Genomic DNA, 27,930 nt, shown 5'->3' on the forward strand with positions numbered 1-27,930 from the left:
ATTTAAGAATTTGTAGCTACCTATTGATAGGTATTTTCCAGGAAAAGCAATTAGAGTCCCAGGGAATCTTCTTTAGGGGGAAGAAAGTTACTGTTTCTGTGGGAGCATTTCTTGGATCAGCTCAATCTATTTGGAGAATGGAATCCCTAGTGTCCAGCAACTCATGACACCCAGAGTTAACTTTTTAGGACTGATATATTCTCTTCCACTTGATTTTGACCAAAGAGTCAAAAATCATATAAAAATGTTTATACTGAGAAGTCCTGCTTTTATACGAACTACTTTTATATTCCTGGAGTTTTACTATGTTTGCACATATTTTTAGGCAATGCAAGCAAATATATCTATATGTCTTTATATATACCCTGTATTATATTTAAAAACACAGGATACAATATTCTATTAAGGTTTGTAATGACTTTTGATGCTGATTTCACTGGGGCAAAAGTGAGAAGGGAGTAGAATATGAAGTGTATTTCCTCTTCACTAGTAGCCAGTTCTCTTATTTAATTCTCAGAGCAGTGAACTTCATTGTTTCTTACACTCATCTCCTACTATTTTTCCTTACAGATCTTGGTATAGCTTTCCTTCACTCTTCTATCCAAGTTCTTAACTTCATGCTGGGCACACAGGAAGTTTTTTATAATGATAAATGCTTGTGGAATGAATGACCAAATAAATAAATGAAGTATCTCAGGGCCTGAGCCATAAGGTTTTTGCATGGCACATCACAGCGTTTCTGTCAAAATATCACTCCGTGTTGTAAATTAATATGTGTCTCAAGAATTTCAGTACGTCTTAGGGGATAGCATTTAGTTTGTCAGTAAAGTGTGGCAAAATGTATTTTGCTCTTGCAATGAGACAGTTTCAGGTGCTCATGATTGTGCTGTGCACTCAGCCAGTTTTCAAATATATTAAAAAAATGATTCATGATGAGTTAGGCAAAGAACATTATGCAAATGATATACCTCAAATGTAGTTTAATTCCAAAGACTCAATCCTTCTCACCTTTTAAATATTAATCATTTGGTTGAAATGTCTGATTGTAGGTCAAAAAAACTGGAATAAAAGCACAGATTTTCCACTATTCAATTGTATCCTAATGCATTTCTGTCTCACTGGAATTTTAAATAAGTAATTGAGAATGGATACTGGATTATTTTATAGCATAGAATTTGAAGTCTTATGAAGATAGTTAATAAAAAAATTTCCACCAAAGAGAAACTGAAAGGAAATTTAATCACTTGGTCAAAATTATAATTGTCCATTTTAGGGTTTGCAATACTGAACTTAAATGACTGTAACAGTGCATTTAAATTTTCATACCCAATTCTGTTGGAGGATAAAGCTTCAGAATTTTGCAACATCGTGCAGGAATAAGTAACTCCTCTGTAGTGAAAGCATAATGGCGTTTTACATTAAGTTTTCCCACATTCTTTCCAAGAAATAGTTCCTAATGATAGGGGTAAGAATATATCTAAGTAGATTTCTTAAAAATTTATTTTCACATTCAATATTATTTTAAAATCTTATGTATAAATTTTGAATATATTTTGTTTTATTGCATTACTATGAATCAATCTCTCCATCCTCAATTGCCATCATATTTAATGCTATGAGTATTAAATAGTAACTCATATCAAGATTTGAGGTATTTAAAAAATATTCATAGTACACATACACACACACTCATATACTCAGATCCCAAAACTTCCAAATCTATGAAGAACTTGGCACTGAAATTTAACATTAGTATCATTACCTTAATTTTTTAAAGAAGTAAATAAAAATGAAGTCACTGTGATATATTTTCAAAGGAAAAAGAGACATGTCTCTGAAATATGAAGTTTAGATCCCTATTATTGAGACTGTTATAAAAAATACTGTTATGAAATACAGTATTATGCATCACAATGCAAATTTGAACAACCCCCATGAGATTTGTGGACTTGTTCACATGTTGGAAATGTAAGGAAATTTAAAAGCTTGTTTACTTTCCTATAATTCTCAGGAATTTAAGGAAAATTATTAAAAAGGATAGAAACTTATCAAAGCAGTATAACTTCCTCAAATTCTTCAATGTAATATTACTTGATTCAATGTATTTCTAATTGTAAACAAAACTTTACTACTTAAAGGAGTGAAATTCACTTAATTTCTACTGAACAGATTTGCAGTTAGTTTGAAGTTTGCTTATTTTAACATAGATGAGTATTGAGGTATATCTACAACTCATATTTTTCAGTTCAAACTGGTATTCAAACCAACATAAATATGAACAACTTAAATAACAAAGACAAGGAAATATTGCACAGTTAATTAAATGAAATTACATTGGTTTGAAGATATAATTTGGTGGATAATTGCAGTGAGGATCAGAATTTCTGACTTGGATATTGATCTCCAGCAAACTATCCCTTTACATTTTTCTTTTCTTTTTTGGTACCAGGGATTGAACTCAGGGGTACCTGACCACTGAGCCACATCCCCAGCCCTATTTTGTATTTTATTTAGAGACAGGGTCTCACTGAGTTGCTTAATGCCTCACAGTTGCTAAGGCTGGCTTTGAACTTGTGATTCTCCTGTCTCAGCCTCCCAAGCTGCTAGGATTACAAGTGTGTGCCATGGCGTCTGGCACCCCTTTACATTTTTGAGAAACTTTCTTTGTCAGTGTGTGATGTTACCATTCACAAAATTATAAATATTTGAAGCCATGAAGTTCACAGGTTGAAAATCAGTACTCAGCTTATTAGGCAGCATACTTTGGTACAGGGTTTTACCTATCATGAACAGGGACAGATTTTCTTCATACAGATTTGAAGTTCCCTCTCCCACTCTAGAGAAAAGACTATCCTGAGGTGAACTTCAAATAGTAATGAGTCAAGTGGAATAAGGACAAACTTTTGCAAATGGGATTTTCAGGGAATTGCTTGATAGGTAAAATAATGACAATTTTCTAGGAGCTCTGAATTCACTCTGCCCTCTTCAGTGGGTACTAGGCAGCTGGCTTTTATTGTGACTATAGGGCTACTAATTTTCAAGGCTACTATAGGCCAAGGAGATTTGAATGGGATTGGGTATGTTAAATTGCTACAATGTTCACTATTTTTACCAAGTTGCAGTCATTCATCTTGAATAATCACTTTCCAGTATTACAAACTTTTAATTTTCAGAGTTCTTAAAAAATGGATTTTGATTATGATTTTTTTGCCATTTTGTCATGGGGACAACCACGGTCCTGAGTCTGAGAAGTCTTAGGTTAAAATGGGCTAGTCAAGCTATCATTAAAAACAGGGACATGTGGCACAGGTTTATTTCAAACAAGTTCAAATGCAGCAATAACTTGGGTGACATATCAAATTTCCCCTTCATTATATGAAATAAAAAGAGCTGAAGGTGCTACTACTTTAACCCTTCTTCTTGATATTTGCATGATACAAAAGACTTCAATGAGTAGAATGTTTCATACTTTATTATAAAGTTTTCTACATTTTTTCTATCAGATCTATTGTTTACTGATTATTTTTATTTGAATTGCAAATGTAGGTAATTATATAGGTAATTTTCTTGGTTATATTTTGGGAAGTTGGTTAGAAATTTATCGTAGTAGTATTTGGAATACATTTACTCTGTGAACATAATGCAAATACATTCCAAGAGAGTGTTTTCTGTCAGAATAGTTAATTTTCATAAGCAGTCTACTAATATTAAGCAGGAGATGCCCATGTGTGATTCTATTTTGATGTGTTCCTATTTGATTCCATGAAATATCCTGATAAAGTCTTTGTAAAAGGGGACTCATAGAAAATGTCACAAAAATTCTTTAAAAAGATATATATTTATATTTCCCTCTCAAATTCCAAGCAAATATTTCTCCTGACCTGAGCTATGTAGACATATAGTGTTTATCCTCCCCCTTTCTTAACTATGCAATATCATATTTGTGCCAGTAAATAGTTTGTAATATGAGCCTAGACATAAGATGTGTCCAGAAAACAATGCTGACCAGGCTCCTCACTCAATGGGAGCTTGTCTTAGACTAAAGGTTGCTGTGAAGGGTAAAGAAGAGAAAAAGAATGCCCCTCTGATTTTCTGATTTGATTTCCCACCTCATTATGCACAGCTTCCTTGACCAAGAGAGTTCATCAGGTCAGATTATACCATGGCGCTAAATATGATATTATAATATAAAATAGGTGCTAATATTTGTATAATAGATGTCTATTCCTAGATAGGAGAGTCCCATTATTATACAGAAGTCAAACAAAAAACTTGAGGGTTCCTTGTTCATTTTAAGCACATACTCTCTTTTTCTTTTTGGTACTGGGGATAAAACTCTGGGGCTTGATAATACAAGCCCATGCTCTAACACTAAGATGTCCAGCCTTAACTCTAAACATGTTCTAAAGTGCTACAAAAATGCAATAAAATACCAAAGAAATTCATTTCAATATCTCTTATCCCGAATCCTAAGGAATATTTTAAAAACAATTAATACAGTTTCTTTTGGACTGCTTTATTAACTAAATTTCACATGATCCCAGAAGTCTTAGATTGATTTATGAGCTATAGTCTTACATTCATCATCATACTAACTTTTGAGGCTTGCTAATTGTCATTTGTGCCTGGTGTCTGTCACAGATCATTGTTCTGTTTTTTTTTTTTTTAATTGAATGTAAGAATGCATCTCTTATAAAATGTTTACATGAGTTTTAAGAGAAAAATAGAACAAACCATCTTTATGTTTGTCTCATGTTTTTCCTTAGACTGTTTAAAATTATAGATTTGTTTTTTGATTGAATATATTTTTGAAGTATAAGCTCACATACCATCACTATATTTTAAGCTGTTATAAAAAAATTATTTAATGATGACAATAGAATCAAGATTCTAAATTTTCCCCTAAGTTTTCTCAAAAGGTAGGCATAATCATCATTTTCTGAAGTGTTCGAGAAAGGTAGAAATATAAAAACATTTTCAGGAGTCTTACTTCATAGAGAAAAATCAAGCTCAGTTCATATATTTAACAAAGAAAAAAATAGTAAAAATGGAGTAAGAATATCCTTTCAGTGTGTGTATGCCTGTGTGTATGTATGTGTGTTGTGTGTTTGGAAGCAAACAGATGTTACCATCCCTATGATTATCACTTGTCTATGTGTTCCACAAAAATAGCACATTTGCAATATGTTTGTTCTTAAGACAGATATTTTCAGAGAAAAGATCAAATGAAACAGAAAAAAATCATTTTGAAATTTTTATCTGATCCTGATCCATTTAATCTTGAGCTCAGCTACACAGCAGCACTTTCCCCTTAAACCTGATTATCAGTAGAAAAACACTTCTTGTCAAACTACAAAGAAAATCTTTCTAAATCCAGACTCCTGTGAGGTCTGTTGTTTTCAGTAAGTCATAGAACTGGTGTGGTGTATTTGTTTGATTTAGAATAGAGTTGTGATTTTTGTTGCTGTGTTTGCTCATATTGTGTTTATTTTCTGGAAAACAGAAGTTCTTACATCACTCTATGAAACTCATAATGGTTTTAAATAAACTCCATGGAGACTTTTATTTCAAAAAGCTTAACTTTGGGGAAGTAAAAATACTCTGTTCTTCATGTAGAAGCATTTCATTTCATAATAATGTTTTTTAGCTTCACTGAAAAGTTTGTGGGGATCCATATACTTTCTCTGGCTTCATCTTTTATAAACCACACTGCAACCATCTGCCTTAGAATAGGATGGAGCAACTAGAAGTTAGCCCTGCCCTTTACCATTTAGCTTGAGAGGTTATCCTGGAATGTGAATCTGTCAGAACCAAAGCAAATATATTGACCAAAGTGGGGACTGAGCCATTAATCAGTTTCCAATCTCTGGTAAATAATCCACATCATAAAATATTTTATTAAATAGTATATTTGAAAATTATTTTGATATTTTAACTGCTATAGATTAGATCTAAAATGTTCCCCAAAGTCCCATGGGTTAAACCCTTGGTTCCTAGCCCATGGCACTATTAGGAAGTCCTAGAACTTTTAGGAGGTGGGGTCTAATGGAAGAAAGCTATATCATTGTGGGTGTGCCCTCAGAGGGTATATTAAGACACCATCCCCTCCTTTTCTTTTCTCTTTGACTCTGGGTTGAGTACCTTGCTCCACCACAAGCTTCATGATGTGCTTCCTTGCCACAGGCCCAAAGGCAAGGGAACCAAGTGATCATGAATTGAAACCTGTGAGACAATAAGCAAAGTAAATCTTTTCTGTATATAAGCTGATTATCTCAGGATTCTGTTACAGTTACGGAAAGCTGACTAACACATTAACCAAAGTTTTCCTTGAGACAAGGCTGGTATCCTGTCTATTTACATCCTGGGCCTCTTGGGTTTCAGTTCAGTATTTGTAACAAAAGGCAAAATCTGCTTCTAGAATTCTTTGCCTCTCTCCCCCGTGATTATGAGTATTTTTTTTTATCAATCAAGTTCACAAGGGGTTTAAATGAAAAATAGTGTTGCCATGTAATACCTATGTGATCTGCATAATAGTGTAAGATGAATAGAGTTTCTTCCTCTTCAGCAATGGGAGAACTGTGTATTTTTGTGTGGTTGATTTTTTAGCATTGTGCTTGATTGATGTTCTTGAGATGACACTTTCAGTGCCTTGCTGAAAACAAGGGCACATATCTGAGAGAAGCACATCAGTCCCAAGGCTCCTACAAATGTGATGCTTTCTGTTTTGAGATAGAAAAAAGTGTTTGTCCTGGACCCATTATTTTTTTTCCTTCTGTTTCTACAGTGGCTAATTTGCACATTTTCTAGAATATCATCTCACTTGACAGTTTTCATTAAATGAAGGAGTTAGTTTGTCAGTGTGCTTACAGGGAACTATATTTATCAGAGGTTTCTTTTTGATACATTATGATCTTCCTGAAGTCCTGGAAAGCCTGTGGAGAATTCAGTCCCTAGTGTTTTTTGCCTTTTTGGTTTGAGTAGGTCCTAAAGGGCCCAGGTTTATTCCACTATATTTGATGATTAAAAAGTCAATTGGAATATTAAAGGAAATAATTGCTTTGTAATCATTAGAAGAATTTTTTTAAAGACAATTATTATACTTTTCTATTTAATCTCTACACATTTGTTTGTCTTGGCCACATTCAGCTTTTTGCTTTTTGGTTTCAGACTATATTTCACAATATTGACACCAGATCTTTGCTTGCCAGTTTTACGGATGATTGCTGTTTACTATTTGCTACACTTTCCACTAATTAGCCATGGGAAAGTTGCAGCCAAGTTCATCAGTGTTTGAAGGGATCTTATGGCTTTACTTGTTGTCTCTCTCTGTGTTATAACAGCAAGATCCAGCTTTTGACAAATTTCCTCTTCTAAAATTTTCATAAATGCATTGAACAAAAGACCATGTGTGCTTAGGTATTAAAAGATGTCAAATAAGATGTTTAGGAAAGCTCCTTTAAAATCATAGGTTCTTTTCCATATAGGAGTCAATGACTACTTTTTGTCTCAGACTTCTTTTTTCACATTTATCAGTCATGCAGTAGATGTATTAAGTGTTAATTTCTGTGATTAGCAACTCTAATATGGCATTAAATCATGGATAAGACATGTTCACCATCCTTTAGGAGTTTATTGTGTTATATAATATAAAACTGTCATGAATATAAACTTGATTTTCATAAACTCCTTGAATTAACTGCTGCATCAAGAGATAAATCTCCAAGAATAAGCTGCTAACAATGGTGATATAATATTGTAGGAAATGTAAGGGTGTCAGAATCAGAGGATAAGGTTTCTGCCTTTGGTTCTGTCCCTGCAGCCAATGACGACTTCAGGTAGTCATTTTGAATTAGAAGATCTGCATTTTCACAGTGGAAAGAGCTTGATAAAGTATTGTAAAGGTTAAAGGTATTGTAGCAGTTGGTCAAAACAACATTGGTCATATACTTTTTCTTTAATAAAGTTGGCATACATCATAGTTGAATGCTATCACTTTCAGATGCTTCTGAGGAGAACCATCCTGTACAGAATCCTGGCCTCTCAGTGGAAAAAAAGTTTTAAGCTATTTTGGCCTTTCTTTGTTGTTCCAGTGATTGTAGGACTATCTCCTGACAATATTGATTTATGAGTTCCTTTTCACTTTTGTTAATATGCATGAAGAGTAAATAGGGTAATGGAAAAATAAAACCACTAGGAAAGAAGAAAAATTGAGCTTTGTAAGGTGTAGGAACTCTACATAATTTATTTCTGTGATATGTGCTAAACAGTGCCTAGCATATATATAGTCAGTTCACAGTAAAGTTTTGTTAAACAAAAAAACAGACAAAATGACCACTATTTCTACTTTAATAACTGTAGTGGCTAAAAAAAAATGTTTTCTTCATTTGGACCAATGTAAAATCTACAGGACTCAGAACTGATAATTAAATTTCAGACTAAACATTTGTTCTGCTATTTTTAAATAGCATAGGAGGAAAATAGTATTCAGAGAAATGTTATGTAAGTGGAACAGAATGACATTGGGCTCATTTTACTGCAGATACACTTGCCATAGCATGCATTGTTGAGAAAGGCAGTTGTTGAGTCAGTTTTGTGGTTAGGAGAAAACATATTACCTTTGTAAACAAAGTACAAAATACAGTAACAATGACAATTATAATAATTATAATAATTAAAACAATAAATTAAAATTAATTATAATAACAGTTAATATTTTATAGCTATGTGTTACGCATTGTTAGATATACTTTATGTGTGTAATCTTATTTATTTTGATGAGCGCTGTAATACACTGGGTACTATTATTATTTTCCATTAAAGATGAGGAAACAAAGTCACATGGAAGTTGGTAATTTGACCACAGGTATGCAGTTTTTATAAAGAAGAACCAGAATTGGAGCCCTGACCGGGCTGATTCTAGGATCTATAATGGTAACAAGCACCATGCTGCAAAATATGAAAGCATAATGTTCTTGTATTATGTTTACATCTAATTATAAAAAGACAATAAAAAATATTCTCATGGCACCAAATTAATTATAGCTACTCAATATAAGATAAGCCTCATCACTATCATATCTTCCTACCTTCTCTTACCTGATGTATATAATATTCATATTTTTACCTTTCTAAGAGAAACTTTATCACAATCATAAAATTCTACCTCTAGAAACTCACAGCACTGATGTTTAAGTAAGATGCTTAGGTGAACTGACTATGAATTTTATAAGTCTCCCATTACCCTGAAAACATTCATGATAGCTTACATCAAAATGGCCATATACAAAAAGCTTCAGAACTATGTTAGGCTCACCAGTAATTAGATATTATTTTAGGTAAGTTTCTAGTTGTTTTAAGGCTATTTCATGATTTTGAAAAATCATGATTTAATTGTCATCTTCCCAGCATTATTGGTAGAAAAAATTAATTTAAAAAATAAAGTGCATAGCTGAGTGGCTACTACATTAGAAGTGTATAGTAATTGTTGATGATAATAATATCATTAATTTATCAGAAGATATACATTTTTTTCTAAAATGATGTTCTAAAGTGCCAAGGTCTTTTAGATCAGAATTGCTCCTCAAAAGTATATATGTTAAAGGCCTGGTCCCTAGCACAGGGCTTTTGGAAAGTAGTGGAACCTTTAAGGGTTGTGGATTCCTGGGAGGATGGCAGATAATTAGGGCATTCCCTTGAAGGGAATTTTGGGACCATAGTCTCTTTTTCTTACTCTTTTTCTTCCTTGCTATGAATTGGACAGTTTTTTTTTTCCCACAATGCACCATTTGTCATTGCCATCTGGCATTCCACCAGAGACCTAAAAACAAAGGGTGTGTGTATTAATGGACTAGAAACTCTAAAACTATGAGGCAAAGTGCTCTTCCTCTTTATAAGTTGGTTGTACTGTAGGAAGCTGATTGATGTAGGTTCTATCTAACAGTCTGATTTATTAAACAAAGCATCTTGTAAAGGAAAAGAGGGATACATTTAGAATGAGTATATCCAGACACTAGTACTGGCTTTTGAGTGACCTGGGGATATTCTCACATTGATTTCCACAACTGCAGAAGTATCCTGGCCTTAGTTGTCTTCAAGACCATTTTTCTCCATCTTCCCTACTTCTATTGCCTTTTGTCTGAAATTGCCTGTTGGTGAAAACTTTGTAGTACTTTATTCCTTAGGACATTGCTTAGAAGAATCCCCTTGTCCTCCACCTGCCTGATCTTCTGGCTGGCTTCCTCTCTTTATTCAAGTTTTCATCTAAAGAGTACCTTTTATGGGGCAAGAAAGTAGAGTGTTGCTACTCACCCTATATAAACCTGCCTCAGCTGCCAATCTTATTTACATCTGTATAATTAATACCTGAAATGTTTTTATGTATCACTCTGTTTACTTGATCTTGTTTTCCTTTGATAGAATGCCATCTGTACAAAAGCACAGTCCTTATCTCCCAACCTTAAATGTATTATACCTAGATGCAAAGTAGGTTCTCAATAAATATATGTTGAATGGAAGAAAGAATATGTGTCTCAATTAACTATCCAAATATTCTAAGGTATTGACTATGAGATAAATAAGACAACAGATGTGAAAATTTCTCCTAAACTGTAAAACACATTACAAATTACTGTCACATGAATCTTAGAATTTTCATGTTACTCAGCCAGAGTGACATAGCTATTATATAGGAGAATTAGAATTTGAACCCACAAAGTCTATCTGACTTAAAGGCCTATACTTGTAACAAGGTTGCAACAGTTCACGGACTGCTACAGAAAATGAAAAGATAATGATACCTACTCTCTTCATATAAAATCATTCTTTCCTTTATAGGTTCAAAAAGATCTCAGCCTGCCAAAACTTCTAGTGGAGCGGATGGAACTCAAAATAAACGTGGTGATTTTTGCAATTTGCTTTAAGGACTTGGTATAGAATATTTAATTTTGTTTTAGTGTCTATGTCTCCTTTGATAACAAAAAAACTATTCAAATCATCACTATTTACCTTTCTATGTCAGGGACTTCATAGTGAAAAGTATACAATGGATTAGAGCTACATGAATCCCCATAACTTGGCAACCAACTCTTCTACAACCTCCAGAGATAAATGTGACTCCATGGAGGCTGATTTCCATATTAGGGCATATTTGCCTGGAGTGAACTCTCCTAGGAATTCATTCGCAGCTGCTAGGAAAAAATGATTTTGGAGAAGCCATATGTGCATTTTATAATTGTTTCAGACCCTACTTGACAAAATTCATTTCTTTTTGTTTACACTTTGAATATTGTTTATAGAACTGGCTTATATGTGTAACAGTCCTTAGAGTCTTTTTGTGATATAATCAGAATGTAAAGTGAGCTTGAGTTTTTCCTTATTCTCTGTCAATAACATTTATGCTAATTTAGTTGTCTGTGTAGTTCCTACATATTGTTCAATACATTTTTCTTTTAAACCTATAGCAATTTTATATTCTTATTTCATTATCAGTTACTTTATGAAGTTTGTCAGGGTCATAGAGTCATATGCTACTATTATGCCACATAGAAAATAATGACAATCTATTGGAGAAATCAAACCCTAAGGAACTTTTATTTTTTTTTATTTTTGATCAAATATGTTGTGTAATGAAATAATCCGAATTTCATAGTAAGAAAATTCCAGCTGGGTGTGGTGGCTCATGCATGTAATTCCATCAGCTTGGGAGGCTGAGGCAGGAGAATTATAAGTTCAAAGCCAGTCTCAGCAAAAAGTTAGGTGCTAGGCAACTCAGTGAGACCCTGTCCCTAAAATACAAAATAGGGTTAGGTATGTGGCTCAGTGGTATAATACCCTTGAATTTCAACTCTGTTACCCACCCACCCCTCCAAAAAAGTAAGAAAATCCCAATAAATATATCTGAAAATAAAATCTTCAAATCTAATGCAACACAGCTTCTCATATTTTAGAGCAACACTTATAAGGTAGAAAAAAAAGAATGCTTAGAATTCAAGAGTAGGTTGCACATCAATAATAAAACAGGTGATTAACCTAAGGGAGAAGAGGCCATAAAATTACTTACTACTATTCTCACAAAATGGAAGAAACATCCTCTTAAAGAGTATTTCAAGTTCTTGCCATGTGGTTCGAAAGTGTGACCCATGAGAATACAGATTTCTTATAGTAGTGTCCCTGACCTAGTTAAGAGAAAGGGTATTGTGTTAGGAGATGGTAATATTCTCATCACTGAAAATACTTAAGTGTGAAGGAGATATCTGCTTAGTGGAGACAGGATAGTTAGGAATGAAATTTTTGAATTGGCAAAATGTACTTTAGATTCAAATTCTTAAATTCTGTGGAAAATTTATTAGTGGAGCAGACCTTCATGTAGCATAAGAACTGAGATGGAGACCTAGTTCTCTGGGAAAACTGTGGGTGCCTAAGCAATGTTTTACCATCTTCTGTTTCTCCTTTAGATCTCGCTAGAAACTCAAGGGGAGCTACTTTCCTGTATATGCTATATAATATATATATATATATATATATATATATATATATATATATATATATATATATATATATATATATATTTTACATTATACGATATCAAATTCCAAATAGTAAATTTAACATTACTAGAAAGTAATGAGTAGTACTGAGTAGCACTTCTCTTGAAAATTTTAAGTACTGAGGAGTACTTCTTTTGAAAAATTTAAGGCTTTTCCTTAGTTACCTGGGACCAGCTTGAGATAGCAGTTTCCAGTATGATTCCCCAAACTCATGCCAAGGGCTGTGTGGGCCCCATTCTACTTGTGTTGTTTTTTGAACTCTGTCTCTATGCAAAAGGTCAAATAGATGCCCCAGAACTTAATACAAGGTAGTTTCCTAAAATTTCTGTGTTTGAACTCAAGCCTGGCAATTGCTTGCCACCATTTACCAGCATGTTATTCCTTTGGACAGATTGAATGAAAATTGGTTTTTGAATGGTGTGACTTGTTGATTCTCATACACATTAGACTCAGACTGAATTTAAGCTCTGGTTTATTGATGGTCCACTGAGAAACCCTGGGTTTAAGCCATATGTGTTTTTATGTGTACATTCTCATTCATTCATACGCCAATGTTGGTTAAGCCTCCAGGAAAAAGCAATTCAGGGCAACAGGCAACCTTTACCCTGTGTACTTGTGTCACTGATGAATTCCTGATGGCCACATCATCCTCTGCATGGTCTCTGTGCCATGCCCGCTGCAGCAACAGAGGTGATCTTTTCCACAGACTTTGAAGACTTTTCCTCCTCATATCTAATAAGATTTTCTCATTGATATCCTCTTTTGTACCCAGTTGGTGCCATGATGTTATCCTGCCACAGGTCAGCCTTAAGCCATGCTGGATAAAGAACAGATGTTCATTGAGTAAATAAAAACATTTATTACTCAACTTGTGAATTATTTGTCTATCCTTTCCATTGTTAGTTGTGTATGGAAAGCAAGGGTATGGTCAAAATTGAAATAAATTACATTCAAAGGAAGTCATGTTTAAGACCTAGGAAAGTTCAAGAGAATATATTATTGGAATTATGTGTTAGTCTTAATTATACCATATTAATTCCAAATAATAAGTTTAACATTACCAGAAAGTGAACTGCTATTTACATTTTTCTGTTTAATCTGGATGAAATTTGCATTCATGGTCATTGTGAATAATGCATAGTAATAACTCTGGAGAAGGCCAATGGAGTATTATCCATAGTTAGTACAATGGATAATAAAACCATTATGGGACATGATATAATTAAGTACACAGTATTAGAGAATCATAGACACAAGTAATTTCATATTATTGCAATATAATCAGGTTGTATTAAACCATTGCATTATAGATGATAGCACTGCTGATTTTTTTTCTGAAAATATAAAGATGTGACATTAGTAAAAAGATAGAAAATTTTGCAATATAGAATATAAAGGGAGAATTTTTGAACTTGAAGAGGATGAGAAGGTGTTTGAAACTTCATGTTCACTGACTGATGATCAATAAAAATGTACATTCTTTCCTACCCATTATTCTATATAATCATCAATTAACAGAGGTTTTACTAATAAATTTTAATGCAAGTGCTTATATAGACAGGAGCATCAGAGGAAAAAAGGAAATTGCTTAGGGTTCTTTATATCCTAAGGGTGGCGCTGATTATCTATTTAAGAAATTGGTCTGGGTACCATAAAAAGTCCTTTCTAACTCTAACAGGTGGTGACTGTATATTTTTTATCTTTTCATAAATATATTTGGCATTATTTTATCAAACTTAATAAGAAAAAGCAAATGGAAGAAGAGTAAGTTTGATGTGCAAATAAGATAAAATACTGTGGGATTGGCAAGACAAAAAACTGTATCAGATGTGAATACTATAAAGAATAACAATTCAATCTTGACTGAGTCCAGTAATTAATTTGACTACCTCACTAGCATGCAAATTATACAAATTACTCATATATAAATGCAATATCAAGGATAAGCAAGGTCTCCAGTGAATGTAGCATCTAAGTTTTTAGTTCCACGTGAGGACACAGCTAAACCTTGGGGATTTACCAGGAGTGCAAAATTCATCATGCTAGTGGAGCAGCCCTGAGAGATCTGTTTTTTATTCCACTTTAAGTGAGAGTCTGAGGAGAGCAGAATGTCTCTGCTGAAAAACCTTTTTTCACTGCATAACCAGAGCCACACATTTGGACAATGGGGTTCTTGCTCCATAAGTCAATATACTTGAGAGTTCCTCAGCCAGGCCTGGCCATGGCCTACCATGCACATGGTGACTCTCCCATTTACCAAAGCATCTTTCTTTCCAATATGGGTTCAATATAAGAGTTCTTTAAATTGAAAAATACTAAGAATTCAAATTTCCCAGGAGTTTAAGCATTCCTCCAAAAAAAATAAATAAATAAATAAATAAGTCAACCCCAGATCTTCAATCAGGGAATAATGGGCTTGATTATTATTTAAGATAGGGATCTCTGAAATCAGAATTTTTTTCCCTCGAAGTGTAAATAACAAAGCATGAAGCATTATATTACTCAGGGGCAAAAATAGAAAAGATACAGCCATAGGTGCTGTCACTGATTCCCAGGAAGGGGATGGGACGTGTTAGAGATTTGTAGAAGAAAAGTTGAATAGTAGCCCCAGTAGTGTCTCAAAACTAATTTATCAAGTTTCTTAGAAAATTGGGGAGGTAGGGTACCAGGGATTCAGAAATTTTATAGCATATTGGATATATATGTGTCTTAGCATCAGACAATTTGACGTTAAACCTCATTTACTATTTATTAGCTGTGTCCTCGTAACAGAGGATCTGTGTATCGTTTTGCAGCTTGTGCACTGCCCAATTATCTTAGTGAGTGAGGAAACAGCCAGTGATCTTGTTAAGAGACACTCAGGTTGCTTCTTTTGAAAGTACGGAAGCCCTTTCTTCATTCCTGCAAAGATACTATGCACTATCTGATCTAATCTTTTGTGTTAACCTCTCTGAGTCTCAATGTCTTCATCATAATATTCACTCTGCAGGAGTGTGAAGATTATAGATAACTTGTGTAAAGAGTATCCAACAGTAAAAGCACTGATTAGAGGCTGTTAGTTTAATAAGAATCTAAGTGTTCAGCTGTGTGTGTGTGTGTGTGTGTGTGTGCGCGCGCGTGCGCATGCATGGGGGATTATACAATCATGTGATATCTTCTAGGAGATTACAAAATATTTGTGGATGGTAAAATTTAGACAGTAATCATACTAGGTGGAAAAAAAAACAGAGTGTCCAAGGGGATTGAGTAAAACTACCTATCAGAGGCTGGGGCATTCTACTACACATTAAATATAACTTCTTACAGAAAGTTTTGAAAATTCTGTTTTGGAAAATGCACATTCATTATGATTAATAATATAAAAAATAATCCAGGAAAAGAAGCCTGGAGTGCAGTAGCATGTTAACAGCAAAGAAGAAACACAGTGGAGGACATTTTTGGAGTTAAAGAACTTGGTTTAGACCTTTGGTCTGCTCTGCCAGCTTCATGTTTTTTAACAAATTATTCTCTGAGCTCCCACTTCCTCAGTAAAAGTGTCTTATATAATAGAACCCATTGCATGCTTTTCCTGTAAGAATTAAATGACATTATGAGTTTTATAACTATAAATATCTATATATGCATTCCATGTGCCCTGTATGTTTTTAAACAGTTTATTGCCAATATACTGAGGTTAGGCTAGTTTTTCTGTAGCTGAAGATTTGAACAAAGAACTGTTCAGGCTAGGAATTGCCTGTAAGAGAAACTGATAAAACATCATTTGGGTGCTAATTTGTAAAAGTGCATGGTGATTGCTTCTTGGTCTTTCCACTAAGATCAAGGGTAGTATCTGTTCTTATCAGTTTAATATCTGATACGTCCTCCATGTGAGAACAATATATTTAGTGGATTTTTGGATCAGGGGGATGGAATAGGAGCTTGCTAGATTCACTCCACTCATCGACCTGGTATTGCAGTACTTCCAGGAATGGTGTACCCCCATCCTGTTTTCCGGTTGTTGAAAGCAGGTTCATGGGCTAGGGCTGGGGCTCAGTAGTAGAGTGCTTGTCTAGCACATGTGAGGCATTGGGTTTGATTCTCAGCACCATATAAAAATGAGTATATAAAATAAAGTTGCATCTACATGATGAAAAGATGAAAGGTAATTCCTGTTCTAGTTTCCATTTCAATCTTTTCTACTTGTGTGAAGGAAATTTTAGCTTGAGATCCCTCTGGCTATATTTTCAACATTTTAATTATATAAGCATTCCTTCAAACATCTTAGGAAGAACTGTTTTGTGAAATTTTTTCTGCAAATAATTATGTAGAAACATTATGAAAGTGTAATATTTAAAATTTCTAACCTACTTTTTTGGGAAAAAAAGTTATCTTCTTTGCATATGATTAGGAAAGAGCTTTAGCATATATTCTTTTCAAAATTGTCACAGGATTTTCGAACATCACACAAGGGTTGCTCAAATAACTTAATCTTGGATTCTTTTGTAAATAAGTCTTAGGATACATTTTTCATGGAGTAACAATATTTATTAATATATTTTAGTAACCATAAAATTATTAAAAAGAAAAATAGAAAATGGTCAAAATGAAATGCAAAAGTAAAATTCATATCAAAATTAATTTATTCTATAGTGCTAAAGTGTCACTTATTTTAACTAAGAGAATTAAGGAACTACTAGAATGACATTTTTCCTTCTTAATTTATTTATGTTTTGAAACTATTAATTGAGCCTCACTGATTAGAAGTATTGAATATAAAGTTCATGGCAAATAAAATGCAAAAGACAATTATGACTTCAGTATAAATGACAGCAATATGCAAAATCATTTTATAAATCGTGATGTGATACTTTAAAAGAAAGAAGTACTGACAAAGAATGATTTTTTTTTTGCCAAATTCCTTGCAGGTTTTTTAATACTCTCAAGTAGGTTCTCACTTTTGGGCTTCTGCATTCATCTTTACAATGTTTAATTTTAGTAAGAGTTGTGCCAGTTCAGTTTATCTTGAATCGTTTATTTCTGAGCATGTTCCATATTTGGTCAGATTCCTTACTATTCTCAAGGTAATGTGATTAGGTGCCGCAGTCTGGCTGGGCACAAATGCCGCAGTCTGGCTGGGCACACAATCACGAGCCACCACACAGCTTGTAGATTCAAACAGCAACTCTTTATTCCCGAACTCACACCAGCCGTCTACAAACACGTTCTGGGGAAATCCACGTTCTCTGCCCAAATCCACCTCCACTGGGCTTCTCTCTCCAAAAAATATACTGTCTGAATCCCGTGAGAACTCAAGGGGAACTCAGGCAGCAGGATACGCCCTATTCCCAGCAGGAATAATCTTAAACCTTAAACCTGGAACCTAAACTGGGAACGCCCTAAACAAGATTATCTTAAAACCGGGAACACCCTAATCTGCCTTGGTCCTTGAGCAAGGTCACTTACATTCAATGTCACTGCAACATGTCAGCAACATGGGGTACGCTGGCAAGGAAATTGTCATACCTACTTGGCTAATGGCTCCCAGCATCTCCCCCCTTCTGATTAATTAAACAACAAGCAATGTGGCTTAAGGACCGTGCCTGGTAGGTTGTCCAATTCAACATATGGTTCTTACCCGTCATCGGAAAACTGACCTTTAGGCGTCAGCCTCCTGTCTTAGGTTGATACCACTGCAATTGAATCATACCCGTCACTGACTACCGGTCCAGCATACAGCCATACTTGTGGATAGGTCTATGCACCAGTGGGGGGGTGAGGTTCTTTGCCTCACCTCTGTTGGCCCCCAAATTTGGCCTTGGTGCCAGTGGGGGAGTGAGGTTAATGTGGCTTATGGACCGTGCCTGGTAGGTTGTCCAATTCAACATATGGTTCTTACCCGTCATCGGAAAACTGACCTTTAGGCGTCAGCCTCCTGTCTTAGGTTGATACCACTGCAATTGGATCATACCCGTCACTGACTACCGGTCCAGCATAAGCCATTGGCCCCCAAATTTTAGACCATCACTAGCAGAAGGGAGGAGGATACAGAAATGCCACGACACCAAGCCAATTGACGGCTCCTTGGGAAAAATTGCATCACTGGTGACACCATCAGCAAAGATATGCCACCATTACCACAATTCGCTGCACCAAACGATAGTTACATAGTCCAGGCAAGTTCTGCAAGCAGTTCAAAGCAGAGGAATCTATCAATATGTCCATTTCCTCCCAAAATCCGTTTCCTCCCAAAGTAAGTTGACTCTTTGATTGAGCATTACTTGTTGAGTTCTTCACTGGCACTGGGATGGAGATAGGAATTCTGGCAATGATGCTAAAGAGACATTATCCTGAAAAGAATTATTAAATATAATGAAAAGGAAAGGTGAAAGTAAACAAACAGATCTGTTAACCTACTTTAAAAACAATGCTTAACAGCCTTTTACCTAATTTAAACTAGTAAACAAACAGATCTGTTAACCACCTTTAAAAACAATCCTTAACAGCTGTTTACATAATTTAAATTAAACCATTTAAATCACGTGAATAAAAAAATAATAATAATTCGGATCCATTTTTTCATGAGCGCTCCTCATATAAGAAATATGGACATACGCACATACAGACATACAACACAAAACACAAGAGTGTACACAAACGTACAACACATAAGAAAATAGTAAAGGCCTTGTAGCTTTACCTGGGTGAAATCTCCATTGCAATGTTTAAAAACTCCACAGTCAAAAAATAAAACTGATCAGAAAAACATTAACCTAGGTTTGTATGAGCTCAAAAAATAAAAATAGAACCTTATGATGTGGAAAAATGCAATAATAAAATAGCTATTGAAAAAAGCATCCTGGTTAATCACTGTCGCAGATGTAAGAATGGCCAAGCTGGAGTTCTGGATATCAACTGTTATGGATTTGAGTCAAATCATCTTCTTTTCGATCTGTAGAAACTGTTTTAGTTAATCTCTCTGGAATCCAAATGGGCTGCTGTTCTCCCTGTGGAAAAACACAAACAGACCCCCGACTCCAGACAATCACTGGGTCAGGACCTTTCCATTGTCCTGTTAGAATATCTTTCCAAAGTACTTTAGGCTTATGTACATTTTTTGGATACATATGCCTTTCCGCAGCACTAAGTCCTGATGAATCCAAATTTAAAAAGTTTAGAGTAAAAAGCGTTATTTTAAGTTTATCTTTGGGGGATATATACCCCCTTCCAATTCCCTCTTTTTGCTTTAATAAGTATATGTCTGTATCTAATAGTTGTCTTAGCTTTTTGCATTTTCTATCTGTGTAATACCTTACTTGACATTTTCAACCATTTTCTATCTTATTTCTATCTTCTAGTTTTTTTTTTTTTTCCTAAGGTTTGTATTTTTACCCTTAGTTGCTTATTTTCCTCCTAGTTTTTTTTTTTTTTCTATTTTGTGGGTTTATTATTGTCTTCCTACATCTTTTCTATCTTCCTATATCTTTTTTATCTTTTTTCTTTTTAACTTTCTATACTTCTGTCTTTAAAGTTTTTCACTTCAAATTTTTAATCTTCTTTATCTAAATATCTTTTATCCTATTATCTTCCCATTTTTTAAAGTAATGCCTTTAAGATTAATTAGGCTTCGAATGATACAATAAAGCAATCTTTTTTCCGCCATGAAGGTATCTCGACCACCTTCAATTTAACCTTTTAATTATCATCTATACTGTACTTTTAAATGTACTTTTTCACCACCTACAACTTCACTCTTTTAAACGAGGCTTAGATTTTGTTTAAATTGCTTTAATGTTAGTTTACATGGCTGCCCTTCAACCAAAGGCTTTTTTTTTTAAACTCCATTGAGAAGCTTTGTCTCAATCTGCCATGTACAAATACCTTTTTCTTCTTTCTTCCTTTCTCAAGCTTTTAAAGTAAGTCTAGTTTCCTCAAAATCTTTTTAAATGGCATTTACAACTTTTTACTTTACCACACAGAGATTATCTCATCTAGAAACATTTCTTTTTCCTTTAACCTTTTATATTAAAATATATTTCCACATCTTGAATCTTTTTATATCTCTTTTTTAACTGTTAACCCTTTTTATAAATTTACATTCTGAAACAACTCTTATAAAATTTCTGATTTAGACAAATTACTCCACTTTAATAAGATGAAAAACTTCCATGTTTTTTATGATCCTATAATACTATAATTGAAACCCAACTGAAAATTTTTCTACTCTTTGTATATAAATTACACATGATAGAATCTTAACACTTAGTAACCTTGTTTTAACAAAGACACAGACCAAAGCAATATTAAACCTTTTTCCATTTACCAATTTAGGAAAACACACATAATGTTTAAATATATTACCTTATGGAACTTAATAAGTAAAGAGTACTTGATTTCATATTTAGTGGTTGATATTTTAACACTTTAGCTTTGTAAATTAATCAGATGTCTGTAAAAACCAAGATCTTAGACAAATGTAGTAAACAGAACTAGCCATCTCTTTCTTGTTGAGGAAAAATCCTTCTACAGGATACCATGATGGTCCCATTGATATACTTAATAACTCGTCTTTAAAAAGCCATGGGCTACATTTTTGTATTGTATCAACATATGCCCTAATTGTTCTTGGTCTCACTGGGGTGCTTCCTTCCTCTAACAATTTCTCTTGCTCGGAGGCGAATAACTTCAAACCTTGAGTCAACCATTTTCCCCAGTTTGCCTGAGAAAGTTCTAGGAACAGGCAACTTGAAATAAAAACAAAATAAATCAAAACAATAACACATTGTTTTTTGAAATGTTCACCCATTCTTTCTCTCTTCCTCAAGGGTGAGAAATTTCACTTACCTCTAAGATTCAGAAGTTCCCCGCACGGGACGCCAAATGCCGCAGTCTGGCTGGGCACAAATGCCGCAGTCTGGCTGGGCACACAATCACGAGCCACCACACAGCTTGTAGATTCAAACAGCAACTCTTTATTCCCGAACTCACACCAGCCGTCTACAAACACGTTCTGGGGAAATCCACGTTCTCTGCCCAAATCCACGTTCTCTGCCCAAATCCACCTCCACTGGGCTTCTCTCTCCAAAAAATATACTGTCTGAATCCCGTGAGAACTCAAGGGGAACTCAGGCAGCAGGATACGCCCTATTCCCAGCAGGAATAATCTTAAACCTTAAACCTGGAACCTAAACTGGGAACGCCCTAAACAAGATTATCTTAAAACCGGGAACACCCTAATCTGCCTTGGTCCTTGAGCAAGGTCACTTACATTCAATGTCACTGCAACATGTCAGCAACATGGGGTACGCTGGCAAGGAAATTGTCATACCTACTTGGCTAATGGCTCCCAGCAATTAGGCTGGGCTTATTTTACCAAGGATCTTATTAAATTTGTATAGCCAGAAACTCCCTGTGTTAACCAGCTTTTCATTGCTATCACAAAAATACTGGCGATAAGAACTTTAAAAAGGAAAAGTTTATTTGGGCTCACAATTTCATAGGTATTATTCCATTGTCAGCCAGCCTCATTGCTTTGCACAAGAGGTGAAGTAGAACATCATGGTGGAAGGACATGGTAGAAGTAATCAGCTAAGCTCATATCATTTAGGGGAGGGAGGGAGGGAGGGAAAGAAGGAGGGAGGGAGGGAGGGAGGGAGGGAGAAAGAGAGAGAGAGAGAGAGAGAGAGAGAGAGAGAGAGAGAGAGAGAGAGAAGCCAGGAACAAGATATAGTCTCAAAGCGAATGTCTCCAGAGTCCTACTTCTGCAAACCATGCTCAAACTCCAAGAGTTTCTTCTTCTTCTTCTTCCCAGTAGTCCATTCAAATTGTGAATCCATCAATTAGATAAATCCACCATTGCTGTTAGAGCCCTCATGATGCAATCACTTATCTAAAGTTCCACATCTGAACACTGCTATATTGGGGATCAACTCTTCAACTCATGTGCTTTTGGGGGACATTCTGGAATCAAACCAGAATTCAAATCTAAACATTTTTTTTCTTGATATTTTCAATCCACTGCCTCTAACCGGGTACCTTAGCTTTAAATTACCACTTTTCCTTTTGTGTTCAGAATTGAGTCAGATCTCTTTTTGTTGCTACAAAAAAACTTTTTATAGCCTCCTGCAAACCTATTGTGATAGTCTTTGTTAAATAAAGTCTGCCTTACCATTCATTAACAAGTGCTATGAATATTTTTATCTTCAGCAGCACTAAGCACTGTATGCATTAGTGTAGATAGCAGTTTTAGCTCTGTAAGAACACAGACAATTAAATTAATGGTGCAAAATTTCAATTCTTCCCTGAAGGATAGCATTTCATCTTGTAGAGATAGAAATAAATGAAAGCTCTTTCACACAGACCAAATAGCAAAAATAAAAAAAAAAGTTGATTTTTAAGTGACAGTGAGCCATGTATCTCCCCCAACATCTCAACAGGTAATTTAAAGAATAAAATCTTGATTGTCTGCAAATAGAATGCTGAATACTCAAATGCTCTCTCCCCTTTATTTATACTGTGTCTTGAGGAAAATATTCCAAATATACAGTTGATATCTTTTTTTTACCTTTCTTTATTCTTTATTCAATTTTATATAGTTTAACAAAATACATAATAAAAATCAAAATTCTTATGATATAAAAACATGTTTCTTATTTGCATTTTTTTAAAATTTTTTATTGTTGGCTGTTCAAAACATTACATAGTTCTTGATATATCATATTTCACACTTTGATTCAAGTGAGTTATGAGCTCCCATTTTTACCCCATATACAGATTGCAGAATCACATAAGTTACACATCCATTGATTTACATATTGCCATACTAGTGTCTGTTGTGTTCTGCTGCCTTTCCTATCCTCTACTATCCCCCCTCCCCTCCCCTCCCCTCCCCTCTTCTCTCTCTGCCCCCTCTACTGACATTCATTTGTCCCCCTTGTATTATTTTTCCCTTTCCCCTCACTTCCTCTTGCATGTACTTTTGTATAACCCTGAGGGTCTCCTTCCATTTCCATGCAATTTCCCTTCTCTCTCCCTTTCCCTCCCACCCCTCATCCCAGTTTAATGTTAATCCTCTTCTCATGCTCTTCGACCCTACTCTGTTCTTAGTTACTCTCTTTATATCAAAGAAGACATTTGGCATTTGTTTTTTAGGGATTGGCTAGCTTCACTTAGCATAATCTGCTCTAATGCCATCCATTTCCCTGTAAATTTTATGATTTTGTCATTTTTTAATGCAGAGTAATACTCCATTGTGTATAAATGCCACATTTTTTTTATCCATTCATCTATTGAAGGGCATCTAGGTTGGTTCCACAGTCTTGCTATTGTGAATTGTGCTGCTATGAACATCGATGTAGCAGTGTCCCTGTAGCATGCTCTTTTTAGGTCTTTAGGGAATAGACCGAGAAGGGGAATAGCTGGGTCAAATGGTGGCTCCATTCCCAGCTTTCCAAGAAATCTCCATATACAGTTGATATCTTAAAAGAAAATTTCACAACAATGCACATTATAAAACTGAATGATTGCCAGAAATCATTCAGAATGAAGTGACATTGGTTCTTTAAGTTTTTAGTGCTTTAAGTATTTTTCCACACTATGAAAACCTGCTTATGCTAGGATTGTACAGTTAAGCTATAATATACTTATGCAATTTTAATTTACCATAGCCATACTCTGTGACCCCAGAATTTCCTCATTCTAATTCATATTTTGCACCAGTTCCTTATTAAACTTTTTAAAAAATAATCTATGCAGGCTTAATTTAAAAAGCCAATTTTTATCCTTACCTATGTGTGGCATCTTCTCTGCTAAGCACTGGGAGGACTGTGGAGATAAATATATATGAAATTCATTATATATATATAATGAATTGTTACATATATAGATATATATATATCTATATGTATCTATCTATATATATTATATGTTATATATAATATCTATATATATGTTATATATATATATAGATATCTATATCTATATCTATATCTATATCTATCTATATATATATAGATAGATAGATAGATAGATAGATATAGATATAGATATAGATATATAGATATATATATAGATCTCAGATGTAGGTGGACACAATAACTGTATTTTATCTTTATGTGGTGCTGAAGATCAAACCCCGTGTTTCATGTGTGCCAAGAGAGTGCTGAGCCACAGCTCCAGCCCCAGGATTGTGGCTTTTGTGGACTATATATTCTGCAACCACACCATTCTCCTACTCTAAAAAAACTAAAATAACTTTTTTTCTTTTTTCAATATTTTGCACACCAAATCAGAATATTATGAAAATGTGTATTTTTTAACAAGTTCATCATGTGTGAGGATTAATATTCAGCATACATATCTACACTTTAACAACAAAACCTAATAATCCAACCTATAAATGGGCAAATGATATGAATGCACACTTCAAAAAAGAAGATGCACAAGTAGCCAATAAATATATGGAAGAAATTCTCAGTATCTTTAGCTATCAAGGAAATGCAAATCAAAACTAAAGTGAGATTCCATCTCACCCCCATTATGATGGTTATTATTTTTAAACATGAAAAAATTGGTCAAGTTGTAGAGAAAAATATATTCTTATGTACTGTTACCAGAAATGTAAATTAGTGCAATCAGTATGGAGCTTCCTCAAGAAACTAAAGCTAAAACTTCCATATGACCCACCTATCCTTCTCTTCAGAATATATCCAAAGGAAAATAAAGTAAGTTTAGAAATGAAATACCTGCATACCCAGGCATTGAAAGACTATTCACAAAAGCCAAGATATGTGTTCAGCTAGGTGTCTAATCACAGATGAATGCATAAAGATAATATGATACATATATATATGAATCATGTGGCCATGAAGAAAAGTGTGGAATTGTAATATATTCGGCAAAAAGAGGAAAACACAGAAATACAAATATTTCATGTTCTTTCTCATATGTGGCAAATTAAAAAAATCAAACACAATTAGAAGAAAGGGTTTTGAAATGGGGTCAGGGCAGGGTAGAGGAGGTTATGGGAAGAAAAGTTAGAAAAAGGAGAAGAAGAGAGAGAACATGATCAATGTGCAATATATACATATATGAAAATGCCACAGTGAAATTCATTAATCTATATAATGAATGTGTTAATCATTATACTGATTAAAATTCAAACTAAATCAAATAATAACAAAAGGCATTTCAAAGACAAATGCCTAGTAAATTAATTTTATTTACTCTTCTATTTAAATTAAGTACTACTTACTGATAAGTTTATATTTTGCAAATGTTTCTACAAATCACTATAAAGGTTAAATGTGTACTGGGAAACTTTATTCAACTATCACAGAACACACTCTTTTATTCCCCATATCAAATTTATACCTACACTTTAAAGGCTATCTCAGGCTTGATCTTTTTTTTATGATCTTTGTTACCAAATTAATGTAAACAAACTAGACCTATCCAGCTTTGACACTTTTATACACAAGTGGGCATAACATTATATGTATATGTTAATTAAACTAACCCAATGTCACTATCAGCAGATGGTGTCAAAATATGAATGCATTAATTCCAGCTGAGATAAGGCAAATGATACTGAAGGTCTTGAATAGATGTTAGTGATAGTGTTGACTAATAATCATTGGGACCTACAAGTAAGGCCAACATGATGGTAAATGAATAATAAATGGTAACATAGATACTAAGCCATTGCCAAAAGCTTCATGTATGGTAAGACAAAGAAAAAAATAGACTTAGGTAGATCCTTGTAACACCAGTCGAAATATATTAAAAACAAAATAGGAGTGTTGAAAACAAACACTAATTATTTGATTAGAATGAAGCAAAATTTCATGTAATTTAAAAGAGCAACATTGCCAGAAGTCTAAGAACCCTACAAAATTCATATTTGATTAGTGAAGGGACTTTTAGTGGACGATTAGGATTGGATGTGGCCATGAGAGTAGGGCTTTGACGATGGGTTCAATTCACTCTAAGAGACTGATAGTAGAGACTTTGCATACTCTTGTCTCTGTCATGTAAGGTCACTGAAAAAAAAAGTTGTCCTGGAGAAAGACAGCAAGAGAGTTCTCACCAGAACATGGCTGTGTTGATACCCCAATTCTGAGAATTTCAGCCTTCAGAAATTTTATTTTATATACCTCCTGTATATAGTATTTTTGATGGCAGTCTGAGCAGATTAATTTAGGTATCACAATATGAGGTGGTATGGTAGAGCCATTATTTCAAATGTACTAAATAAATTACATAAAGAACAGATTAGACAAAGGGAAATGAAGGGAAGGAAGAGGAAATAGGACAATGAAAGACAGTGAAATGAATCTGAAATAATCTTCCTATGTACTTATGTAAATATACCATCATGAATCCCACCATAGTGTACATCTCTAAGAGTTGGGTACTAATGAGAATAAGATATATTGAATGTTTGTATAATTATATCTAAATGAATTCTACCATCATATATAGCTACAAAGAATCAATAAAATAAAAGAAGTAGGAATGGAGAAAAAAATTACATGTACAACTACTCTAGAAACTGAAAGAAAAAATTCTCAACTTGGTGGAATGAGGAGTTGACATGTCTAACTAAATACTAAGAGAAACACTCCTTGTTATAGAAGGAAAAGAAATGCAGAAAATCATGCAGGAAAAAAACTGCATTTTTAATCACAAACTAAACAACAAACTGAAATTAGTTTATTCTCAGAGAATTAGTTCATGAATGTTCTATAGAAATTATTGGAATCACAATACATTTAAATTTTCACTTTTTTTAGTTTTACATAGTAATACATTTGTTCAAGTTATAATTCATATTATAATTTAGATTTTGTTACTGAAATATTTTCTTATTTTAATTTACTTCCTAAACATTAGTACCTTAACATTGTATATTTACCTTTACCTCTGAAACAAATGTTTGTTAAAATGTATTAAAATGTACATAAATTTTGAAACCCCTTTTAGTGTAAGGGATGATTGTTTGAATATGATAAAATAGTTTTCAAAGGCTAAGTTGTCATTGTGGCTAAAGATTCTAAATAATGGTCTATAAATTATATTGCATATAAACAGACAGAAGCCTATCATAGAAACTGTAAAAAACACCTGACAATAAAGCACAAAATAGTAGATTAGGCCCTCTAAAAACTATGTCCAGATAACAATTTCTGATATTTTGTTCAGGATTTGAAAGAATCTAATATATGCACAACCTTGTAGTCAACATTCTTCCTCACAGAGGAAATAAGCTATCTCCAGTTTGTAAAGTGATGCATATAAACATAGTTGCTATAAATTATGCATTCTGTTTAGAGAACCAACTCCTTGGAACTATGCTATCTGGAAAAATACAAATTATGTACATTGTTTAAAAATTAGTAGTATGTCTACT

At 34.0% G+C, this 27,930-nt stretch overlaps 1 non-coding gene across 1 annotated transcript; it reads left to right on the forward strand.

Annotated features, from left to right (window-relative positions):
• The first annotated feature begins 16,335 nt into the window (after window positions 1-16,335).
• On the forward strand, window positions 16,336-16,526 carry LOC124099601 (U2 spliceosomal RNA). The gene has a single exon (XR_006854007.1). It is a non-coding gene; the product is annotated as a U2 spliceosomal RNA (small nuclear RNA).
• Window positions 16,527-27,930: the final 11,404 nt, after the last annotated feature.

The sequence above is a fragment of the Marmota monax genome, unplaced genomic scaffold (genome assembly GCF_021218885.2).
Source record: "Marmota monax isolate L192 unplaced genomic scaffold, Marmota_monax_Labrador192_F-V1.1 WCK01_AAM20220418_F8-fsc00961, whole genome shotgun sequence".
NCBI lineage: Eukaryota > Metazoa > Chordata > Mammalia > Rodentia > Sciuridae > Marmota > Marmota monax.